Below are 6,000 nucleotides of genomic sequence, written 5' to 3'. Positions count from 1 at the left end.
GACAGGCCTCTCACTTCCTGCTTTTCCACTTTGACGTCCGGTTGCCGGCTGCCCTTTCCAGTGCTTAGTAAGACAAGGTGCTTTTGTGCTTTCCTTTCTCTTCACTTTTTTGCTGGCTCCTTAAAAAGGTCTTGTAGACAGAACGCCCCGCTCAGAGCCGCTGAGCTCACTGATCGGCTGCCGCGCTGTCGACGGAACGTCAGCGTCGCGGCCAATGCCACAGGCCGGGAGCAGCGACGAGACTCACCGGTAGACCTGGGTAGGGTGAGTAGAGCGCGGTTAGTTGCTTTCTAATAGCCTGCAGCCGGGGATTAACTTTTAATGAAAGGGAGCAACCCTTTTGACTGTCTGCAGCGCGCCGTACCTAGGAAGCGCACACTCACACACAGCGAGCATGCACAAGTTGCTCGCACGAGACCACATTCCCTATTTGCACCTGCAGCTTTTCCGCCACCATGCGTCAGACTCTCCTGCCTGTCTTATTATTATTTCAGGGCCTTAGCAGGAACCACCCCCTCAATTCCCTCCCGCTCCTTCCTAGCACTGAGGTTAGCTCCTGGGCAGCTGTCTGATTAGGTTAGTTACACAAGATTCTTTGAAGAAGAAGACGTTACTTCTGCTGGCCCTCGTTAGGCGGTCGCCCTCTAAAACCATCCCCTGGGCAGCTGCTGAAAGCCTGGCCCCTTCACAGCGCGAGATGCTTTTAACGCCATCATTTGCATACGGCCGGCTGCGGGGTCAATAAGCACTCCTAGCCGTGGCAAGGAGCTCGGTGTGAGGCCTGGTAGAGGCGGCGGGGTTGCGTCCTTATCTTAGAGGTCTTGGGGGGCTTGGGATGCTTGGGACTTCCAGCCTCTACTTTACGTAAGGTCGGTGTCCAGCAAGGCGCCACTCAATGCTAGCCGAGCTGGGCAAGATGGCAAAACGTCATCAAAATTGTCTACAATACCTGGTGTTCTCAGGAGGTGTCCCAACCAAGTATTTCCGAACCCATCTCTGCTTTGCTTCCGAGATCGGACGTATCCACGGTGGTATGGCCAGTAGACGCTGCTTGGCCCATTGCCTGGCCAGCCTTCCTCAGGCTCGCGTGGGGACGAGAACTCTGGCCGTTCTGGGGCGGTCTCCGAAGGACCGATGCATAGGCTGTGCCGTCCCTATAGGTGTTGTTTGTTGAGCAATGAAACACCTGCCGCATCAGATGTGTTTAAAAATGGCTCGGCGCAGGGTCTCCTGCAGGCTAAACCGTTCATCGCGGGGATGTGACAGAAAGACCAAGCTGGACCCGCAACTTGGGGTGGAGCGAAACGCCCAGGAGTGAATGAAGGAAGAGGGTGAGATGGTTGCGAGTGAATTTGAGCTGCTCTTCGGGGGGGTCGTGTGGCCTGCAAAGGTGTTTTGCTTGGGTTGTGCTGTAAACTGGCCTCCAGGTTACCGGTGGTTGCCTCCAGGTCAGCGGTGGTTGCCTCCAGTCATGCGGGAGTCGCTGGTCCTGGTGAAAAGAAGCCTAGTATTAAAAGTAAATAAGCAACAATGCTGGAGGCCCACGGTGATGAGAAGGATGCTGGTATTTTGCAAGGATTAAATAGCGCAAGAGAGAAAGCAAATGAAAAGAAGAAAGGAGCATGTGTGCGCTTGTGAAAAAAGGAATGGAAAAAAGGCATAGAGGAGAGTGACCCCTGCTGGTGGAAGTAAGAAAAGGCAAAAGCCTACAGCACCTAGTATTCCCAGGCGGTCTCCCATCCAAGTACTAACCAGGCCTGACCCTGCTTAGCTTCCGAGATCAGACGAGATCGGGCGTGTTCAGGGTGGTGTGGCCGTAGGCAGAGACAGGCATCTAACTTGCTGCTTTTCCACTTTGACGTCCGGTTGCCGGCTGCCCTTTCCAGTGCTTAGTAAGACAAGGTGCTTTTGTGCTTTCTTTTCTCTTCACTTTTTTGCTGGCTCCTTAAAAAGGTCTTGTAGACAGAACGCCCCGCTCAGAGCCGCTGAGCTCACTGATCGGCTGCCGCGCTGTCGACGGAACGTCAGCGTCGCGGCCAATGCCACAGGCCGGGAGCAGCGGCGAGACTCACCGGTAGACCTGGGTAGGGTGAGTAGAGCGCGGTTAGTTGCTTTCTAATAGCCTGCAGCCGGGGATTAACTTTTAATGAAAGGGAGCAACCCTTTTGACTGTCTGCAGCGCGCCGTACCTAGGAAGCGCACACTCACACACAGCGAGCATGCACAAGTTGCTCGCACGAGACCACATTCCCTATTTGCACCTGCAGCTTTTCCGCCACCATGCGTCAGACTCTCCTGCCTGTCTTATTATTATTTCAGGGCCTTAGCAGGAACCACCCCCTCAATTCCCTCCCGCTCCTTCCTAGCACTGAGGTTAGCTCCTGGGCAGCTGTCTGATTGGGTTAGTTACACAAGATTCTTTGAAGAAGAAGACGTTACTTCTGCTGGCCCTCGTTAGGCGGTCGCCCTCTAAAACCATCCCCTGGGCAGCTGCTGAAAGCCTGGCCCCTTCACAGCGCGAGATGCTTTTAACGCCATCATTTGCATACGGCCGGCTGCGGGGTCAATAAGCACTCCTAGCCGTGGCAAGGAGCTCGGTGTGAGGTCTGGTAGAGGCGGCGGGGTTGCGTCCTTATCTTAGAGGTCTTGGGGGGCTTGGGATGCTTGGGACTTCCAGCCTCTACTTTACGTAAGGTCGGTGTCCAGCAAGGCGCCACTCAATGCTAGCCGAGCTGGGCAAGATGGCAAAACGTCATCAAAATTGTCTACAATACCTGGTGTTCTCAGGAGGTGTCCCAACCAAGTATTTCCGAACCCATCTCTGCTTTGCTTCCGAGATCGGACGTATCCACGGTGGTATGGCCAGTAGACGCTGCTTGGCCCATCGCCTGGCCAGCCTTCCTCAGGCTCGCGTGGGGACGAGAACTCTGGCCGTTCTGGGGCGGTCTCCGAAGGACCGATGCATAGGCTGTGCCGTCCCTATAGGTGTTGTTTGTTGAGCAATGAAACACCTGCCGCATCAGATGTGTTTAAAAATGGCTCGGCGCAGGGTCTCCTGCAGGCTAAACCGTTCATCGCGGGGATGTGACAGAAAGAGCAAGCTGGACCCGCAACTTGGGGTGGAGCGAAACGCCCAGGAGTGAATGAAGGAAGAGGGTGAGATGGTTGCGAGTGAATTTGAGCTGCTCTTCGGGGGGGTCGTGTGGCCTGCAAAGGTGTTTTGCTTGGGTTGTGCTGTAAACTGGCCTCCAGGTTACCGGTGGTTGCCTCCAGGTCAGCGGTGGTTGCCTCCAGTCATGCGGGAGTCGCTGGTCCTGGTGAAAAGAAGCCTAGTATTAAAAGTAAATAAGCAACAATGCTGGAGGCCCACGGTGATGAGAAGGATGCTGGTATTTTGCAAGGATTAAATAGCGCAAGAGAGAAAGCAAATGAAAAGAAGAAAGGAGCATGTGTGCGCTTGTGAAAAAAGGAATGGAAAAAAGGCATAGAGGAGAGTGACCCCTGCTGGTGGAAGTAAGAAAAGGCAAAAGCCTACAGCACCTGGTATTCCCAGGCGGTCTCCCATCCAAGTACTAACCAGGCCCGACCCTGCTTAGCTTCCAAGATCAGACGAGATCGGGCGTGTTCAGGGTGGTGTGGCCGTAGGCAGAAACAGGCCTCTCACTTGCTGCTTTTCCACTTTGACGTCCGGTTGCCGGCTGCCCTTTCCAGTGCTTAGTAAGACAAGGTGCTTTTGTGCTTTCTTTTCTCTTCACTTTTTTGCTGGCTCCTTAAAAAGGTCTTGTAGACAGAACGCCCCGCTCAGAGCCGCTGAGCTCACTGATCGGCTGCCGCGCTGTCGACGGAACGTCAGCGTCGCGGCCAATGCCACAGGCCGGGAGCAGCGGCGAGACTCACCGGTAGACCTGGGTAGGGTGAGTAGAGCGCGGTTAGTTGCTTTCTAATAGCCTGCAGCCGGGGATTAACTTTTAATGAAAGGGAGCAACCCTTTTGACTGTCTGCAGCGCGCCGTACCTAGGAAGCGCACACTCACACACAGCGAGCATGCACAAGTTGCTCGCACGAGACCACATTCCCTATTTGCACCTGCAGCTTTTCCGCCACCATGCGTCAGACTCTCCTGCCTGTCTTATTATTATTTCAGGGCCTTAGCAGGAACCACCCCCTCAATTCCCTCCCGCTCCTTCCTAGCACTGAGGTTAGCTCCTGGGCAGCTGTCTGATTGGGTTAGTTACACAAGATTCTTTGAAGAAGAAGACGTTACTTCTGCTGGCCCTCGTTAGGCGGTCGCCCTCTAAAACCATCCCCTGGGCAGCTGCTGAATGCCTGGCCCCTTCACAGCGCGAGATGCTTTTAACGCCATCATTTGCATACGGCCGGCTGCGGGGTCAATAAGCACTCCTAGCCGTGGCAAGGAGCTCGGTGTGAGGCCTGGTAGAGGCGGCGGGGTTGCGTCCTTATCTTAGAGGTCTTGGGGGGCTTGGGATGCTTGGGACTTCCAGCCTCTACTTTACGTAAGGTCGGTGTCCAGCAAGGCGCCACTCAATGCTAGCCGAGCTGGGCAAGATGGCAAAACGTCATCAAAATTGTCTACAATACCTGGTGTTCTCAGGAGGTGTCCCAACCAAGTATTTCCGAACCCATCTCTGCTTTGCTTCCGAGATCGGACGTATCCAAGGTGGTATGGCCAGTAGACGCTGCTTGGCCCATCGCCCGGCCAGCCTTCCTCAGGCTCGCGTGGGGATGAGAACTCTGGCCGTTCTGGGGCGGTCTCCGAAGGACCGATGCATAGGCTGTGCCGTCCCTATAGGTGTTGTTTGTTGAGCAATGAAACACCTGCCGCATCAGATGTGTTTAAAAATGGCTCGGCGCAGGGTCTCCTGCAGGCTAAACCGTTCATCGCGGGGATGTGACAGAAAGAGCAAGCTGGACCCGCAACTTGGGGTGGAGCGAAACGCCCAGGAGTGAATGAAGGAAGAGGGTGAGATGGTTGCGAGTGAATTTGAGCTGCTCTTCGGGGGGGTCGTGTGGCCTGCAAAGGTGTTTTGCTTGGGTTGTGCTGTAAACTGGCCTCCAGGTTACCGGTGGTTGCCTCCAGGTCAGCGGTGGTTGCCTCCAGTCATGCGGGAGTCGCTGGTCCTGGTGAAAAGAAGCCTAGTATTAAAAGTAAATAAGCAACAATGCTGGAGGCCCACGGTGATGAGAAGGATGCTGGTATTTTGCAAGGATTAAATAGCGCAAGAGAGAAAGCAAATGAAAAGAAGAAAGGAGCATGTGTGCGCTTGTGAAAAAAGGAATGGAAAAAAGGCAAAGAGGAGAGTGACCCCTGCTGGTGGAAGTAAGAAAAGGCAAAAGCCTACAGCACCTGGTATTCCCAGGCGGTCTCCCATCCAAGTACTAACCAGGCCCGACCCTGCTTAGCTTCCGAGATCAGACGAGATCGGGCGTGTTCAGGGTGGTGTGGCCGTAGGCAGAGACAGGCCTCTCACTTGCTGCTTTTCCACTTTGACGTCCGGTTGCCGGCTGCCCTTTCCAGTGCTTAGTAAGACAAGGTGCTTTTGTGCTTTCTTTTCTCTTCACTTTTTTGCTGGCTCCTTAAAAAGGTCTTGTAGACAGAACGCCCCGCTCAGAGCCGCTGAGCTCACTGATCGGCTGCCGCGCTGTCGACGGAACGTCAGCGTCGCGGCCAATGCCACAGGCCGGGAGCAGCGGCGAGACTCACCGGTAGACCTGGGTAGGGTGAGTAGAGCGCGGTTAGTTGCTTTCTAATAGCCTGCAGCCGGGGATTAACTTTTAATGAAAGGGAGCAACCCTTTTGACTGTCTGCAGCGCGCCGTACCTAGGAAGCGCACACTCACACACAGCGAGCATGCACAAGTTGCTCGCACGAGACCACATTCCCTATTTGCACCTGCAGCTTTTCCGCCACCATGCGTCAGACTCTCCTGCCTGTCTTATTATTATTTCAGGGCCTTAGCAGGAACCACCCCCTCAATTCCC

The 6,000-nt window shown here is 54.6% G+C and overlaps 3 non-coding genes across 3 annotated transcripts; all 3 read right to left on the bottom strand.

Annotated features, from left to right (window-relative positions):
• Positions 1 to 1,703: 1,703 nt before the first annotated feature.
• Positions 1,704 to 1,822, bottom strand: LOC141270436 (5S ribosomal RNA). The gene has a single exon (XR_012321672.1). It is a non-coding gene; the product is annotated as a 5S ribosomal RNA (ribosomal RNA).
• Positions 1,823 to 3,528: 1,706 nt separating this feature from the next.
• On the bottom strand, positions 3,529 to 3,647 carry LOC141268041 (5S ribosomal RNA). Its single transcript, XR_012321365.1, has one exon. It is a non-coding gene; the product is annotated as a 5S ribosomal RNA (ribosomal RNA).
• Positions 3,648 to 5,353: 1,706 nt separating this feature from the next.
• On the bottom strand, positions 5,354 to 5,472 carry LOC141266480 (5S ribosomal RNA). The gene has a single exon (XR_012320517.1). It is a non-coding gene; the product is annotated as a 5S ribosomal RNA (ribosomal RNA).
• Positions 5,473 to 6,000: the final 528 nt, after the last annotated feature.

This window comes from Phyllobates terribilis, unplaced genomic scaffold (assembly GCF_046119375.1).
Source record: "Phyllobates terribilis strain yellow unplaced genomic scaffold, ASM4611937v1 Scaffold_4__5_contigs__length_816908805, whole genome shotgun sequence".
NCBI lineage: Eukaryota > Metazoa > Chordata > Amphibia > Anura > Dendrobatidae > Phyllobates > Phyllobates terribilis.
Note: the sequence above shows the minus strand (reverse complement) of the source record. Positions and strands in the feature narration are given on the sequence as shown.